An 18,994-nucleotide genomic window follows, 5' to 3' on the forward strand; every position below is an offset into this window, starting at 1 on the left:
GCATATAGCAAACTTATTGGTTTAAATGGATCCACACCTTTACCCCTCTTTCAGAACATTTGAAATAATGACTAGCAACTTCCAGTGAAAATGTTCATTATTTACAATTTTATATGTCAGTTATACCTTAATAGAGCTGCAAAAAAGTTGATTCTGTATAAATTTGCCAATGGACTGACTTTACTGTTGTATTAATATCAGTGAAGTATAATTAGAAGTGGACTGCACTTCTAGGCATAGACTCTACTTTAATGTGGTATTTGGCCATCACAGTTGTGGTAGCCTGAACTGGAAGAGGAGTTGACTTGGCATGTCAGAAGTGAAACTGTCTATTGAGACAATTTACACAAAGGCAACTTGTGTTTAACAACTTTATTTAACAAATTAAGTTGAGAGGTATAAAATTCATCAATGGATAGTTAATGCTTTGGGGAGAGGGTCGTTTTAGAATATGCTATCATTTTGACCTGTCAAATGGAATATTCATTCCAGCTATACCAACCTTTTTACTGTTCATTACATGTGCCAGACTTGCTCCTGACTTAGAAAGGTTTGCCATTCCATCTATCTAGAACCATCTCCTTGCTCTTCATGGATATAGTTCCTTATGCCATTTAGAACTCAACTCAAATTTCACCATTTCAGGGAAGTTCTCCCTGATCTAAAATAGAACCATCACACCTACAGCTTCTCTCCCACTAATGCTTTTATATTGTTGTTGCTTGATCGCTAAGACATGTTCGAGTCTTTTCAACCCCCTGGACTGTAGCCTGCTAGGCTCCTCTGTCAGTGGGATTCTCCAGGCAAGAATACCGGACTGGGTTGCCATTTCCTCCTCCAGAGGATCTTCCTGACCCAAGGACTGAACGTTCGTCCCCTGCTTGGCAGGTGGATTCTTTACCACTGAGCCATCTAAAAAGTCCAATTTCATACTATACACCCCTTATTTACTGGCCTTTATAAACTTCTCACTATCCTTCATTTCCATAAAGCATTTGACATTATCAAAACAAGACCATTATCATGCCATCTCAAATTAGTCAGAATAAAAAAAAAAAAAAAACTGTTTTCATAACAGTGAAATCTTTAAGTGGTCTCCTAGTTCCCATGTTACTTCCAACTTCTACCTCTTGTTCTCTCAATGTTAGGGCTCCAAGGCTTGAATATATGGATTTTTACAGTTTCAACCATTAACCTCATATGGATGATGGTCAAATTCATCTTTTTAGGTGGCTCAAATCTATTAGCCAAATTTTAGCTCTTTATTTCAGCAGACTGTTATGGGTTTTATCTCAGTATGTCATAACTCTTTAAGATAAGATTTCTGATGCCAAAGCCTATCTCAACTCTTCTGGGGAGTAGGAAAGGAGAACACCTTGAAAGCAACAGCTCTTGTTGACATCCCCATCAATGTTCACTGTTCTACTTGGGCTTAATCATTAGATGGATCAGTCAGTTCAGTTCAGTTCAGTCGCTCAGCCATGTCCTACTCTTTGTGACCCCATGAATTGCAGCACGCCAGGCCTCCCTGTCCATCATCACCTCCCGGAGTTCACTCAAACTCACGTCCATCGAGTTGGTGATGCCATCCAGCCATCTCATCCTCTGTTGTCCCCTTCTCCTCCTGCCCCCAATCCCTCCCAGCATCAGAGTCTTTTCCAATGAGTCAACTCTTTGCATGAGATGGCCAAAGTACTGGAGTTTCAGCTTTAGAATCAGTCCTTCCAAATGAAGACCCAGGGCTGATCTCCTTCAGAATGGACTGGCTGGATCTCCTTGCAGTCCAAGGGGCTCTCAAGAGTCTTCTCCAACACCACAGTTCAAAAGCATCAATTCTTCCGCCCTCAGCTTTCTTCACAGTCCAACTCTCACATCCATACATGACCACTGGAAAAACCATAGCCTTGACTAGACAGACCTTTGTTGGCAAAGTAATGTCTCTGCTTTTGAATATGCTATCTAGGTTGGTCATAACTTTCCTTCCAAGGAGTAAGTGTCTTTTAATTTCATGGCTGCAATCACCATCTGCAGTGATTTTGGAGCCCAGAAAAATAAAAGTCTGACACTGTTTCCACTGTTTCTCCATCTATTTCCCATGAAGCGATGGGACCAGATGCCATGGTCTTAGATGTATAGATAACCCTTTCCTCTCTCAGCACTCATATAGACTCCATTACCAGATACATCCAGCTCTTGGCTTGTAATTTCTTCCCGTTTGTTCCTTCTTGCTACACTCACCCTTAAGTCATGCCCAGATAAAGTCTCCTAAATGTTCTCAATGCCTTAAAACTTTCTTTTCCCTACCCATTACACTAAGACCATTTTTTCTTCCTATTTAAAACTCTTAAAGGACTTCTATTGCTTATATGATAAAGTAAATATTCTTTTAGCTTATCATTCAAAATTCAAAATAATCTCATTCTAAAATACTCATATAGCCTCATTCTTCACTTGACCCTCCATTTACCTTGCACTGTGGTATAAGTGGAATATTCCTTGTATATACCATCCTGCTCCTATACCTTTCATTATAATATAATGGCTCTCCTCACCTGCCCTCTCCTCAATTTTCTGCATCATTGACACTATTTGAAAACCTGTCATCAGTTCAAGGCTAAGGCAAATGCTTCTTCATCTCTTAAGTGTCCTCTAATGTTCCCTTCTCCTATGTCATTTACAAGCATGGAGGGTACATCGATTGCTTATGTGCAAGGAGAATAGAACCAAACACACTGAGCACCTAACATGCACTGGACACTGTGCTGGGCATGACTGTCTCATTCAATCCTCACAAGAGTCTTACAATGCTATTGTATCAATCCAAGTTCACACACCTAGGTGATGGAGCTTGTAGTCAACCCCAGGTGGCCTAAATTAAAAAACAAAAGTAAAATAGAAACAAAACAGAAAACCAAGAATGGAGTAGTATAAACTAAGAACAAAAGAACTCTATGCCTGTAGTTCCATTCTATGACACTGATAACATCAGGTCATAATGCACTTACTAATGGGTGTGTCCTTTTTCCACATCTAGATCTATGGTTCCTTTAGGACTGTGTCCTCTTAGTCCTTGCCCAGTGCCCTTTTCCCTGGTTCCATTTTACTTATCATCCAGGTCTCAAATGAAACATCATTTCCTCACCCGCACTTCCGTCCCATCCCAGGTGAGGACCTCTTGTTACGAAATCTTATCAGCCATTGTACCTTCGGGTTCCAATCCCCATATTCACCATTGGTACCTTTGGGTTACACATCCCCAGATTCAACCAACTGCATAATTTATCCATGTACTGGCAATTTAACACTGCTTTAGGTATTGTAAGTAATCTATAGGTGATTTAAAGTATACAGGAAGATGTGCATAGGTTGTATGTGAATACAAATACAGATGCAAATACTATGCCTTTTGGGGCTTCCCAGGTGGCTCAGTGGTAAAGAATCCACCTGCCACTGCAGGAGACATGGGTTTGATCCCTGGGTTGGGAAGATCTCCTAGAGGAGGAAATGGCAACCCACTCCAGTATTCTTGCCTGGGAAATTCCATGGACAGAGGAGACTGGCAGGCTACAGTTCATGAGGTCACAGCTGCTGCTGCTGCTGCTGCTAAGTCGCTTCAGTCACGTCCAACTCTGTGCGACCTCATAGACGGCAGCCCACCAGGCTCCCCTGTCCCTGGGACTCTCCAGGCAAGAACACTGGAGTGGGTTGCCATTTCCTTCTCCAATGCATGAAAAAGTGAAAAGCGAAAGTGAAGTCGCTCAGTCGTGTCCGACTCTTAGCGACCCCATGGACTGCAGCCCACCAGGCTCCTCCATCCACGGAATTTTCCAGGCAAGAGTACTGGAGTGGGGTGCCATTGCCTTGAGCATGCACATGCTATGCCATTTTATATAAAGGACTTGAGCATCCCAGACTTTAGTATTCTTAGGAGTCCTGGAGTCAATCACCCACATATACTGAAAAATGACCATATTTTGTAGCATTGCTACAATTAATGAACATTCCTGTATTTATACATTCTGCTGCTTACTAATATCCAGGTACTCACTTATTTAGTTACTAAGGCGAGAACTAAGAGTCGTACGCAATTGAAGTGACTTGGCACGCACAAACTAATTTAAGGGCAGATACCATCTCTCTCCTTCACAAGTATATCATCAATGCCTCACACAGTATTTGGCTCACAGTAGGCATACATAAATATTTGCTGAGAGAATAAACAAATACCTCGGTATCTAGGACAGTGCCTGCCTGGCATATCATAGATTTTCCTATGCCCTGATCCACTATCACTGAAATATTCCCTTTTTGGTGACTTAATAGATGGATGGATAGATATATGAACAATTCTCAAAACTCCCCTAGTCTAGATTTCTGAGACTGGCATCCCAAGAATGATAGATATACAGAAGAAAGAGCAGAATGTTTCTATTGTCTAATATATTTTGGTGCTGATTATTAAAACCATCAGCATACTACCTGTCCCATTAGAGCTCACCTTTAAGTGAGTTTCTTCTTTCTTTCCTTCCTTCCCTCTTTTCTCTCTCCCTCCCTCCCTCTCTCTCTCTCTCTCTCTCACCTCCTCTTTCCCTCCCCTTCCTTCCTTCCTTTTCTTTCTTGCCATCCTGCCTTCCTTTTTCTAAAAGGCAAATCTAATTCTGGCAAGAAATGTATTTTTGATATGCTTGGCACAGCTGCTTCTGTGGAGTTAGAAATGTTAAAGAATACAACACAACATAAATAGTACAAATAACATAAATAACGAATAGCACTACAGTGTTAACATTAAACTGGTTCATTTAAGGACTGGCAGCAACAAGTGTTGGTTCAAAGAAATTAAACACCTGGACATTCCATAGATACACAGTATGTATTAACTGGTGTGAGTAGTACAACCCATGAGAAATTTGTTTTCCCACACAGCTATTTCCATCTCAGGTTTAACACAGACCACATTGAAAGACCTCTTTGTTTGGGTGCAGTGTGATGCTGTTGGAACAGTACCTAAAATGTCAAGATGATATCTCTTAACACCATAGATTTACACAGCACTGTGTTTCACAGAAGCCCAATTGTGGTGGTTTTAAAATCAGAATTGTGCCAAAGACCTGGTGCTCCGCAAAGGATGCCAGATGGTTACCCTGCAAAATCTCTTCTCAGAAACCAGGTGGGTGCTGCATCATACTATCCCGCCCAAAGGTGAAGTCCCGCCTGCATTAGCTCTGTGCTGTTCCAGGAACCAGTTCTAAGAGGAGCACTTTTCTGACAATGGAAAGTATGTTTCTTCCAGTGGTGCCTAGCATAGAGTAAGCACTCATCAGCTCAGTTCAGTTCAGTCGCTCAGTCGTGTCTGACTACGTCCAACCCCACAGACTGCAGCACACCAGGCTTCCCTGTCCATCACCAACTCCTGGAGTTTACTGAAACTCATGTGCATTGAGTCGGTGAGGCCATCCAACCATCTCATTCTCTGTTGTCCCCTTCTCCTCCCGCCCTCAATCTTCCCCAGAATCAGGGTCTTTTCAAATGAGTCAGTTCTTCACATCAGGTGGCCAAAGTATTGGTTTCAACTTCAGCATCACTCCTTCCAATGAATATTCAGGACTGATTTCCTTTAGGATTGATTGGTTAGATCTCCTTGCTGTCCAAAGGACTCTCAAGAGTCTTCTCCAACACCACAGTTCAAAAGCATCAATTCTTCAGTGCTCAGCTTTCTTTATAGTCCAACTCTCACATCCATACATGACTACTGAAAAAACCATAGCTTTGACTAGATGGACCTTTGTTGGCAAAGTAACATCTCTGCTTTGTAATAAGCTGTCTAGGTTGACCATAACTTTTCTTCCAAGGAGCAAGCATATTTTAATTTCATGGCTGCAGTTACCATCTGCAGTGATTTTGGAGCCCCCCAAAATAAAGTCTGTCACTGTTTCCACTGTTTACCTATCTCTTTGCCATAAAGTGATGGGACCAGATGCCATGATCTTCATTTTCTGAATGTTGAGTTTTAAGCCAACTTTTCCACACTCATAGTACTACTGATTGATCTTTTAAATCTAAAAATCAGTATCTTCAGCCCAGTTTTACTCTGAGCACCAGCCTCCAACCGCCCCCTCAGGATCTCTTCTTGGATCTCTGCTACTCAGGAGCCAAAGCAGAACTATCGATTCCTATCCTATACACTCTCCAACCCATGTCATAGGCTAAATCAACTTCTACCCCAGGTCCTCTTCAACTTTGTAAAGAGCACCACCATCTACCAAGTTCCTTAAGAAAAACATAGGGTTCTTATGGATTACTCTTGATTTATAATGTCCCATTGAAATTCACCGGTCAGTTCTGTTGACTAGTAAGTTCTGACACCTACAGCATCCTCTTGCCGAACTGGCTTCTCTCCTTCCACTCTAGTTCCTTCAAAGTCCACTGCTGAATTTTCCAGCAGCCTGGGTAACAATGCACACGAGAATATTCATTCCCCGACAGCTTCCTAAAATATTTAGAATGAAATAAGATCTACTGTTCTGCTCCTGCCAAAGGAGAACCCCATATACTACTTGTTTCCTACTCACTAGGCACTCTCCAGCCACAAAGGCTTTGTAAGGCCACAGAGATACTCAACACACCAAGTGATTCGGCTCGGCCCCTGCTGGACCTGCCGTTTAAAACGCAGGTCTACATGGGACTTCCTCCTTCATGTCTTTCAGACCGCTGTTCAAACACCATCTCTTCAGATTTCCCAGTCTCCTTTCTTCTCAATTATATCATTTTGATTTTTTTTCACAGTCCTTGATTATAATATCTAAAAGTGTTATTTGCTCCTGTGAACTTATTATGTGTCTTCCCACTAGTTTATAAACTCCTTGAGACTGTCAACGGTCACTGCTGCACCCAAGCATGTAGAAGTGTAACTGGCTGACTGGCTGGAAATGCAGCTAAGACCAACATCTGCATCAATGGGACCAGGCATCTTCCTGAGTCCTGAGATTTTATAACTCTTACAGAGCAATATTTGATCAGGATCAGTCACAGACAGTATAAAAGAATCTAAGTTCAATTTTTCAAAAAACAAAATGAAACAAAAACTGAGACAATGTGTCCAAAGAGATAATGTGCATTTAGGCAGCACTTAAATTCCACCTGAGAGGTGATTTTCAAGCTAAGCCCAGGCGCACCCAGGGAAGCTGGTACTCTGGGCTCCCAAGCACCTCACTGTTGCCAGAGCAACTCTGCTTTAATATGCTTTTTTAAAAAATAGATATAATTGGCTTCCACAAGAAGGGATATCTGATAAATAGGATTCACCACTAAAAAAGAATTAAGGGACTGCTTAATATATATGTTTCTCCTGAAATCGCTGTCGTGTCCAACTCTTTGTGACCCCATGGACTGTAGCCCACCAGGCTCCTCTGTCCATAGGATTCTCCAGGCAAGAATACTGGAGTGGGTTGCCAGTTCCTTCTCCAGGGGATCTTCGCGACCCAGAGATCTAACCCAGGTCTCCCGCATTGCAGGCAGACGCTTTAACCTCTGAGCCACCAGGGAAGCAAATACATATGTTTATGTGCGTTTAAAACCTCAGATCCTAAAGGAAATCAGTCCGGAATGTTCACTGAAAGGACTGACGCTGAAGCTGAAACTCCAATACTTTGGCTACCTGATGCGAAGAATTGACTCCTTGGAAAAGACCCTGATGCTGCGAAAGATTGAAGGCAGGGGGAGAAAGGGATGATGGAGAATGAGATGGTTGGATGACATCACCGACTCAATGGACATGAGTTTGAACAAGCTCAGGGAGTTCATGATGGACAGGGAAGCCTGGTGTGCTGCAGTCCATGGGGTCTCAAAGAGTCGGACACGACTGAGAGACTGAACTGACTGAAAACCTCAGAAAATAGATGGGCATTTCGAGTCATTGCACGCTACTGTCTTCTGGTGCCACTGTCGCAGCTCTTGCTGAGAGACCCCCCTCCTTTAGCTGGCCCTGACAGTATCTGGATGTATCTTCTGTCCCATCTGGTAATCCCTTCTTCACCCTGCTCTTAAATTAACATCTCTCCTTCCAAGCCCACATCTGAGCTGCCGCTCCCCTATGGCTCCCAGTGCTACTGAGCTCATGGTGCACTCAGCAGCCTGGCCTGTGACCACTGCCCTTACTTCATTTTCCTTCCCGGTCTCTGCAACCTGCACAGAATCTAGACCAGCTGTGCCGAACTATTCACTTGACATTTTCCAACCAGACCTGAAATTCTCCCTTCTTATATATGGCTGTCCTAGGGCCATTCCTCATACTGACCTGCCTTTTCACTTGAGCTTGTCAGTGGAAATACCATCTGTGCTCCCTTAGGTTTCCCATTCAGCACCCCCACCTCACCTTGCCTTCTGGGACATATATCCCTCACCCCCTGTGCCCACAACTCTGTTTGCACCACTGCTGTGACACAAGTCATGCTATTTTCCTCTCTGGACTAGAGACGTAGCCAGCACTTGTAGAAAGAGATGAGACTTAGAGCAGAGGTGTCTGTTGCAGGTCCCATGTCAACGCATACTACTTGTGCAAGTTTGGACTTCTTTCTCAGAGCTGCAGCCACTTTACCTACAAAAATACACAGAATAATACTGACCTCTCAAAGTTGTAAATATTGATACATATGAAAATAATTTGGAAGCTATAAATGTGAGTGTTCTTATTTGCTGCTTGGGACTATTTCCATCTATCTTTGTACCTGCCTCTTAGCCCTGATGCCTATGTAGCAGAGTTTATTAATTTCAACAAAACTCTGAGAAAGGAGAAAGGATTCATTCTGATTCAATGCCTCAACTTGAACTTTCAAGTCACCCAGAAGAGTTCTTTCACATCTGGGCAGGCTTGGGGGAGGTTGGGGGGAGAGGGGGAATGATTGAAAGAGAAGTTATTAGACATTTATTAACTGAAAGCAGTAAATCTGCATGACAGATTAACTGGGGGTAGGTCCAGATGAGCCCCTGACAGGGCTGCTGTGAAGCTAGAACCATGCTGGGTCTCTCAGATTTCTTAGAAGTCCAGCCCCCAGGAGTCTGGGGAGCTCCCCGCCCAAGAGCTCTTTAAGAGATAACTTGAATGAGACATTTGAATTAATATGTGTATAGGTTTGTTTGATGGCCATAGTGTACAATATGCTTCCCACCAGGCTCCTCTGTCCACGGGATTCTCAAGAATACTGGAGTGGGTTGCCAATGCCCTCCTCCGGGGGATCTTCCCAACCCAGGGATCGAATCCACCTCTCTTATGTCTCTTGCATTGGCAGTCAGGTTCTTTACTATTAGCGCCACTTGGGAAGCCCCTCTAGGAGAGGGTTAGATAGGAGAATAAGAATATGGGTTCCCTGGACTGATGCTCCCTGGAGAAGTTTTAAAGGATGATCTGGTCTCTGCATTCAAGTACCAAGGCTTGGTGGATGCAGGGACATTTCAAGAGAAGTTGTGCCTGATTTCCTCTGATTCAGCTTCTTTTCCATCTTGTAGTGCTGGATCATCATGGCAAACTATTCCGGTTGTACACTGAACAAGGGTACACGTAGGAAGATATCATTCACATACTAAATTTGTGCTTTTTTGTTATTGTTGCAAGTTTCTGCCCAAGGAAAGTCAAGTAAGTGTCTTCACCACCACTGTTGGGGCACACACATATTGGATCATCACTATTCCTTTATCATCTAGCCTGCACCTCCACTCCCCCTGCAACTCTTTAAAGACAAGGACTGTGTCTTAGTCATTATTTATTTTGGTCATATGTATTTACAGGACCTGACATACAATATTTATTCAGTAAATCTGGTTGTTTGACTGATGAATGTGGGTTTTATAAGTTTTATTAGGAGGTGTCATATTTTCCATTTTTTCTTCATTCCTTTTATGTTTTCCTCCCAGACTTCGGGTTTTGTCACAGAGATAGTACTTTCAACAAACAATATAAATCCTCGCCCAACACACGTTAGAAAATATGGCAGGAACCCTAATGAGGAAATCATCTTTTCAGGACCTAGTTTTCCACTCTTTCTTCATTTCCAAGTTATCAGCTGCATTTTCCTACAACCTAAAATTCAGGACACTGATCGAGTCAGTTAAGACGATTTTATTCCAAGCCTGCTGAGTATAAAGGGCTGCATTTTGCTCTGGGAAGGGATTCAAAGTCTTTCCAAATAAATGGCCTGCTTGTCTAGCTGTCAGAGTGTGGACTTCTTTGGCACTCTTACCCTAGTCCTGATTCAAGTTTATGTGCCAGAAACGGAACTTCTGCCTCTTTCAAATTCAACAAGGTCTTCAGACCATGGTCGTCTTGCACAATATGGACCTGGTATTAGAGCAACAGAGGGTATTTACAGTGTATTTAAATAACATAGTGCAAAGAATAGGAGGTTTGAAAGTCTGGCTGGGTTTGGAGAACTGACTTCCATAAATCTAAGACCTGAAAAATACCTTTTTTGTTCAAATGTTGGAAAGATTTTTGTCAATTTTTTGCTTGATTAGGATTTCTTTAAGTTTTCCTGGTAACCAGAAACAAGTTTCACAATTTGTGTCACACTTGGCTCCTGTTCCGGGGACTGAGGGAAAGCTTGCTCTTGCTTCAGTAACCCCTGCACAGTGGAGGACGAGGAGCTCAGCTGGAGGAGGCCTGCCAGCAGTTAACCCTGCCAAAACAAACAGGAATCATTGTGGACAATGGGAAGATTATGTGGTGGAAAAAGGATAGCCTGAACGAAGGCAGGAAAGCCACATCAATTGTATTTAGAAGCTGCGTCTTACCCCCAGATTATAAAGCCTTTCCTCCGAGCATTCAGAAGATGTTGCAGTTTTACTGAAAACTCACCCACCAAAGGTCAATGGGTGGAGCTGAAACAGAAAGCTTTTCTCTTGTAACTTCCTGTGTGTCCTGGTATCTGGCCACGAATCTTTGTGCCACCGCTGGGTCCTCTCTCACTCTGGTATCAAGCCTTCCAGGGCTCCCCAGAGGAGAAGGGCAGAGCTCAGCTGCCAGGGGCAGAGGCAGAGGGCTCAGTGGTCTCCTCAGTAGGCCCTCTCCATGCAGCTTCCTGACAGACATCATCAGCCAATGGCCGGGCTCCGGCTGGTCCTCTGGTGAAAAACCTGAGCTCAGTCCAGGCTCAGCAGAACTGACGAGGGCTATGTCCTTGAGTGTAAATGATTTTCCACTTCCTGTTTCTTCCTTTTTAGGAACCAAAATCAAATGAATAATTCTGTTTCAAATGAACAATATAGCCAAACTATACAGTGAATCATATGACACTCATGTAATCATCACCCAAGATTTCTATGTGTTACTATTATTTGAAAGAGATCTGTTTTATTCTGTTTTGTTTTTTAAAAGAAACATAATTTTAAGATACAGTAAATCTCCATCTTCATCCTTTCCTACCTAGGAGGTACCACCTGAAGTTAACATGGATTGTTCCCACGTGGTTTTTAGGACTTTTATCACATGTTTTTATTCATAAAATTGTATATAAAAATGATCTTGTGTGTTTTTTAAACTTACATGAATAATACAGTTATCTTTTAAGATTAACTTTTGCACTGAAACTAATGTTTTTGAAGTTTATTATTCCAAGTACTGGTAAATTTAGCCTTAAGATTATTTAATATTACTTCAAATTAAAAAAATAAATCTAGCCTTCTATTCAAGGGCATGCATTTCCCCCACTTTATCACAAAGAATACAATCAACCTGCTATGCATTGATTCTAGCATGTATATCTAGTATTTAAGTAAACACTCAATAAATTAGAAGTACATTTGCTGAACCATAATTAACTTAATCAAATGATAGCAGAATTGTTTTCTAAGAAGTTGTACTAATTTACAAGCCCTCCAGAAACGTGTATTTACCAAAACTTGATGTCAATAGATTATGTTTTGCTAATCTGATAGCCTCAAATGGCAGCTCACTGTTTTATTTTTCAATTTCCTGGTAACTAGTAAACTTGAGCTCAACTAGTGAAGTTGAGTGTATTTTCATTTTTCATATGCAATTGCTCATGTGTGTCTCTTGCTTTTAAACTGCCTCTTAATAAGCTTTTAGCTACACTGCCTGTATGCTAAATTGCTTCAGTCACGTCCGACTCTATGTGACCCTAAGGACTGTAGCCCAATAGGCTCCTCTGTCCATGGGATTCTCTAGGCAAGAATACTGGAGTGGGTTGCCATGCTCTCCTTAAGGGTATCTTCCCCACCCAGGGATCCAACCCCCATTTCCTATGTCTCCTGCTTTATTAGGCGGTTTCTTTACCACTAGCGCCACCTGGGAAGCCCCTTAGCTACATTTCTACTGTGTTATTGTAGCTCTCTTTTTTTTTAATAGTTGAATGTTTAAGTTCTAATTTTTCATTAAGATGTATTATAAGAGTTTACAAGAATTATATTCCTACTAAAAAAATTTTTTTTGGTCATGCCAGTTGGAATGTGACACCTTAGTTCCCTGAACAGGGATCAAACCCATCATTCCCCTGCAGTGGAAGGTGGAGTCTTAACTACTAGAGAGCCAGGGAATTCCTTGTAGAGATTTTTTATAAATTTGGGGTTTATAAGTGGTTCCCATAGATTTTTCCAGTCTGTGACTTTCCTTTTCACTTTGTTTACGGTTTCTCTTAACTTTTAATGTAGTTTAAATTTGTTTTCTAAAGTAGTTAGATGTATTCATCTTTTTCTCTATAATTTACTGGTATTTTGTGATTTTATAAAAAAAGAACTCTAGGTTTACATACTGAAATTTCTTCTACGTTTTCTCTCTTTAAATTATCAACATATTTATTACACCCTCTACTCCCATGAACCTAAGTCTTTGAGTATATACATTTTCCATGTTTTTCCTAAATTTTTTTTTTTCTGTCTTTAAGCCACTTGGGAATGTGAATTTGTATGTCATGAAAAAGAAGTTTAATGTTATTTTTTTCCGTATGTAATCAATTGGCCCACACAATTTGTTGAAAATTCTATCCTCTTCCCACTGATTTACAACATTGCCTGTCATATCCCAAGTTTACTCTAGAGTATGTTTTTAATGTCTTCATGCTCTCAATGATCACTTTTTCTATCTCTAAACCAGTATACTATACTTTTAAAACTATAATAATTTTGTTAAAAGTCTTAGTATAAGTAATTTTTATCTTTATCTTCCTTTTTTTCCTTCCCCTACTTTTCTTTCTTCCAGATTTTCCTGGCTTTTGTTGACCTTTTACTCTTCCATAAGACTGCAAAATCAGCTTGTCCAGTTCTTCAGGAAATCCTGGTGAGAACATGACTGCAATTATATTGAATTTATGAATTAATTTGGAGAAAATTGATGTCTTTATAATCTTTTCATACACAAAAACATGGATTTTAACAAGGTCTTCATTTATATCTTTCAATAAACTTTCACAAATGTTTTCTTTATAAATATGAACATTTTTGTTAAGATTTATTTCTAGATAGCTTATTAATTTAGTTAATATAAATTATATCTTTTACAATTATATACTTTAATTATTTGTTGCTCACTTATAGAAAAGAAAATGATATTTTCATATTCTATACACTATCTTGATAAAATCCAAAATTCCTTATTTGTTCCAATAATTTGTATAAGTTTCAGACTATTCTGTGTGGACAATCATATCAATGCTGAAAGTTTTGTTATGCCTTTCTAATTAGTATAGCTGTGTTCCCTCCCCTACTTTCAGTTTGTGCCAACAGAAAAGAAACAATGATAGCTGGAAAACTTTCTCAATGGCACCCCACTCCAGTACTCTTGCCTGGAAAATCCCATGGACGGAGGAGCCTGGTAGGCTGCAGTCCATGGGGTCGCTAAGAGTTGGACACAACTGAGCGACTTCACTTTCACTTTTCATTTTCATGCATTGGAGGAGGAAATGGCAACCCACTCCAGTGTTCTTGCCTGGAGAATCCCAGGGACGGTGGGGCCTGGTGGGCTGCCGTCTATGGGGTCACACAGAGTCGGACACGACTGAAGTGACTTAGCAGTAGCAGCAGCACTGTTTTACAAAATCATCCATTTGTCAAACTTCACAAATCCATTACCATGGATCATTGTTCATGATATCTCATATCATCTTTAAACACTGCTATTGTATGTGTGGCTATATTGTGTATTCAGTCCTAGTAACAGGAAGTGTGAGATAATGTAAAGCAGTTTAGTCAGAAGCAGCAGCTTAATCCACAGCCTTGGTGTTTATGAGCTGCACGACTTTGGGCAAGTCACTTCTCAGAGATTCAAGTTGTTTTTTGGTAAATTAGGTCAGGGCTTTTTTTTATAGATAAATTTGCTGTCTCTTCCAATAAAGCACTTTCTTCAAATTAAGTCTAACACTGAAGCAGATCAAAGTGGAATAATTCTGTTGAAGAAGAAAGTGCCATTCTAGCCCACCCCTAGGAAGCTCCTGAAGCACTTCCACCATGCCCCCTAGGGCTAGCACAGCTTCCACTACTAGAGTACCTTGCAAGGGTTTGAGGTGAACTTTCCTTGAGCTGGCATCTAGCCAACAGCCAATACTCAGCCAAAGTGATTACAAGTACAGTTTCCATGAGGACTAAAAAGAGTCATCCAGGTTTCCTAGCAACAGAAATCAAGGTCCACTAGCTACAACAGAGTAAAAAACATCCTTTCAAACATGGGAAAAGATGGTTAATTGAGTTTAATCCTTACTCTTTATAATGATGCAACAAATAGAAGTGATCTTCAGGGCAACAATAATTTTCCAGTTTCTTTACCTTCAATCTTCCACTGTCTCCTGAGATGCAACATGACAATTGTCTACTAAAAGACAAGAGTAGAATTTCCATTTTACTGAAAGGTGCTAGTGACTTTTTTTTTCCTTTTGTGACCATTTTATTTGAGAAAGGAAATAAATGAGAGGAGAATGATAATAATGGGAGTATTTTCTTCTTTCATAACATAATACATGGAGGAAATATTCAAACACAAGTTGAGGGATAGCATTGGTCTCTTTATTGTTTTGTTTTTTTTTAATGAGCAACATGTCTCCATTTTATAAATTAGAAAAATTCACTCAGAGGTTAAGGAATTCATTTAAGCTCTCAGGCCTGTTACATGGAAGATCCAGGGGGAAAAAATAATTTTTTAAAAGGCTGATTTATAATTTTTATTACAGTATTAACTTATTATAATGATTTGGCCAAGGGTTTATTTATAATTTCCTTGTTTCTCCCTAGTTTTCACTTTAGAAAAATTTAAGCCTAGAGCAAAAATAGATTATGAATAGCATATGGACTTCACCTAGATTCACAAATTAACATTTTATCCATTTGCTTTTTTTGTACGTATGTGTATATGCATTTTTAGGCTTAACTATTTAGTTACTTGGGCTTCCCAAGTGGCTCGAGGTGAAGAATCCACCTTCCAAGCAGGAGACGAAAGTTCAGTCCCTGGGTTGGGAATATCCATTGAAGAAGTAAGTAAGTAAGTAAGTGAAGTCGCTCAGTCGTGTCCGACTCTTTGTGACCCCATGGACTGTAGGCCACCAGGCTTCTCTGTCCATGGGATTCTCCAGGCAAGAATACTGGAGTGGGTTGTCATTTCCTTCTCCAAGGGATCTTCCCAACCCAGGGATAGAACCCAGGTCTCCTGTTTTGCAGGCAGGCACTTTAACCTCTGATTCACCAGGGAAGCAAGGAAATGGCAACCCTCGACAATATTCTTGCATGAAAAGTCCCATGGACCAAGGAGCCTGGAGGGCTACAGTCTATGAGGTTGCAAAGAGTCAGACATGACTTTGCAACTAAACAACAACATTTAGTTACTTGAGAAACAGCAATTTACAAATACTTTATATTATACATCTTATGATATATATTATTACACCCAAAATGCTATTAACTATCCATGAAAATTAAGTAAATTGACTATCATCTAATACAGCCTATATTTAAATTTCTCCAATTGTCTTCTTTTTAATTAGAGGATAATTACTTTACAATATTGTGATGGTTTCTGCCATGCATCAACATGAATAGGCCATAGGCATACATCTGTCCCCTCCCTTTTGAGCCCCCCTCCCGCCTCCCTCCCCATCCCACTTTTAAGCCAATAGGTTGTCGCAGAGCACCAGCTTTGGGTTTCCTGTGTCATACAGAAAATTCCCACTGGCTATTTATTTTACATAATGTAATGTACAGGATTCAATGCTATTCTCTCAAGTAATCTCACCCTCTCCTTCCCCTACTGTGTTCAAAAGTCTGTTGTTTATGCCTTTGTCTCCTAAATTTCTCCAACTGTCTTAATACTCTTTCATAGATGTTTAACATACTGGATCCAATTAAGATTTGCACTATACATTTGTTTTTTTATCTTCCTTTTTTTTTTTTTGGTTTGGTCTTCTTGATCACTTTTATCTCTAGTGTCCTCTCTCTAGTCTGTTTTTCATGACACTGACTTTTTCTGAGTCCAGAATAGTATTTTCTGGAAAGTGCCACATCCTAAATTTGTATATTATTTCTTTATGAAATGATATAGGCTAAACATTTTTACCAAGAAAATTACATAAGTGATCTTGTATACTTATTATATCACATTAAACAAAATCAGGTGATAACAAAATCAAGTGGTTTCCCTACTGGTAAGGCTGTTTGATCACTTAGTTAAGATGGTGATTAAGCTCTTCATAATAAAGGTACATTTTTCATTTGTGGTATTTTTAAGTAATGTTAATTGTGAAACTTTGAGATTATGTGATTTAGTTCCACATTAACTTTTAAGCCGATGATTTTAGCATCTATTGCTGATCCTGATCTTGCCAGAATCATGTATTAATACTGACAGTTGTAAAATGGTGATTTTCTTAGTTCTATCCATTCCTTTCACACTTATTAGCTGGTATTCTGTTTAAAAGATGAGTCCTCTCTCTCTCTCTCAGTGGTTTTCTGTGTCTGTCTCTCTCTCATTGCTAGTTCAGCAGGCACTGTGCACTGCCTTTTAAAAGTGCTGTTTTTGATAAAAACTCCTCCATAAAAAGACCTGCTTATAGGAAATGTTCAGTTGGCAAGGCAGAGTAATTTAAGATTATTTGTCCACAGTGTCTTCCAAAGGCTTAATGAGGAGGGTAGAGCCAATTATCTTCATCTGAGCTTCCGGGAATGCAGATTTTACTTATTAATAAGGAAACTGATGAACAAGGTTATTAAGTAACTAATGAAAATAGAGAAGTGTCTATAAAAATAAAAAAAAAGGATAGGAATCTTTCTTAAGAGTGTTGCTGAAATTCTCAAACTTCGCACCAGATTACCAAGCTAAAGAAAAGAGTTCAAGGTGTTTTTCTTTGGAAGTTTTTGGGCTCCTTAAAGGAAAGGGTCTATTTCCAGTGCTATGAGTGTAATCATTGCAGAAGGAGTTCACAGAACATGTGAAATGTTTCAAGGCTGACATCAATGTTTCCTTAATTGCTGCTTTTCAAATAGTGTGTGTGTGTGTGTGTGTGTGTGTGTGTGTGTGTGTGTGTTAGTTGTGTCCAACTCTTTGTGACCCCATGGACTGTAGCCTGCCAGGCTCTAAGGAATTTTCCAGTCAAGAATACTGGAGTAGGTTGCCATTTCCTACTCCAGGGGATCTTCCCAACCCAGGGATCAAACCCACATCTCTTGCATCTTCTGCACTGACAGGTGGATTCTTTACCACTGCACCACCTGGGAAGCCCCTTCAAATAAATTAACGGGAGCAAAACATACACTTAGTTTAGGTCAGGATGTCTGAAATAAAAACAAGCACAAGAGGATCAAAGATGGGGCTGTTTCTCAAGTGAAGTTGAAAGAAAAACAACTGGATGATGTTTTTCTGAAGTTTCCACGTTTTGAAACTCCCTCCTTGCAGATATCACTGCCAGAAACTTTCTTACATCATGACAGTTTGTGAATATTTCCTTAACTTGTTATAAAGGAAAGAAAGCTCTTGAGATCCAGATTTCTTATGATCATGAATCACTCAGGAAACATTAAGGAGGGTTACTGCTTTCTTGGCATGGATTTACAAGTTAGTGAACCAAAGATGAAAAAGACCCATCCCCTGATGGCACCTCCAAAATTTCTATTTAGAATTTTAAGAAATAAATTTTGGAGCTAAGAGATTTGTTATGAAGCTATATTTGCAATTCTGGTGAAGTTTTTTTTTTTTTTTTTACTTAGATTATATGTTTTAGGTCAATTAAAAAACTGGCAAAGTTTTTTTGAAGATGTCTTTACTCATTCTTTACATAAGACTGAGAAAACATCAGTTATTTTTATATCAAAAAAAGGAGAAGTTACTGATGGAAATTATGAAAAAGTTATGACTTCTTCTCTCACATTATATGATAGCAGCATTATTTCTACACTTGAGGACCTTGGTTTTAACCAGGGGTGATAAATACATAAGCAAATCATTATATAAGACAGTTTTAGTGGGATAGATGAATGAACAAAAAGACATTAACAAAAAGACACTAAAATCATTTGAGTTTGACTAGGAGCCTAAGGGCACAGCTATAATATTTTCCTTCAGAGACATTTGTGGATAGAGCTTGATATAAAATTTGGACCTCTTCCCTTTATCCTTTTGTTTCTATCCTAAAATCAAAAGTTCCTAAGGAAATTTGACATGCATCAAACCATGTTTTTCTATGTGATAGTTCTAGGGAGGACTAAGTTCAAAGGAAGCTGTGTGAGTGGGTTATAGGTACAAAATCTCTGGCAGTAGAAGAAAGAGCTTAGCAGGAAGAAATTGAGACTCCTCACTTCCTCACTGAAGACCCTGGGCTCCCCTCTGCCTGCCTGCTCTCCCTCTCCAAGAAGTGGGAGATAGCTGTGGGTTTCCAACTGGGCAGAACTTTAATAAAATAACTGATGTTTTCAGAGAACAACAACAACAACAACAACAACAAAAAAAACATTAATGCCAACCCAGGGAGAAAAGATCAGGGGCTCCTTGATGGCCATGTGAGGAGTGCCCTAGAGG

At 40.0% G+C, this 18,994-nt stretch overlaps 1 long non-coding RNA gene across 1 annotated transcript in view; it reads left to right on the forward strand.

The window, feature by feature from the left end:
* LOC113902321 overlaps nucleotides 1-18,994 on the forward strand; it is a 191,933-nt gene that overhangs the window by 40,288 nt on the left and 132,651 nt on the right. Inside the window, exon 2 of the long non-coding RNA XR_003513755.1 lies at nucleotides 13,205-13,282. This is a non-coding gene — a long non-coding RNA (uncharacterized LOC113902321). The remainder of the gene's footprint in view (nucleotides 1-13,204; nucleotides 13,283-18,994) is intronic.

Source organism: Bos indicus x Bos taurus, chromosome 12, assembly GCF_003369695.1.
Source record: "Bos indicus x Bos taurus breed Angus x Brahman F1 hybrid chromosome 12, Bos_hybrid_MaternalHap_v2.0, whole genome shotgun sequence".
Taxonomy (NCBI): domain Eukaryota; kingdom Metazoa; phylum Chordata; class Mammalia; order Artiodactyla; family Bovidae; genus Bos; species Bos indicus x Bos taurus.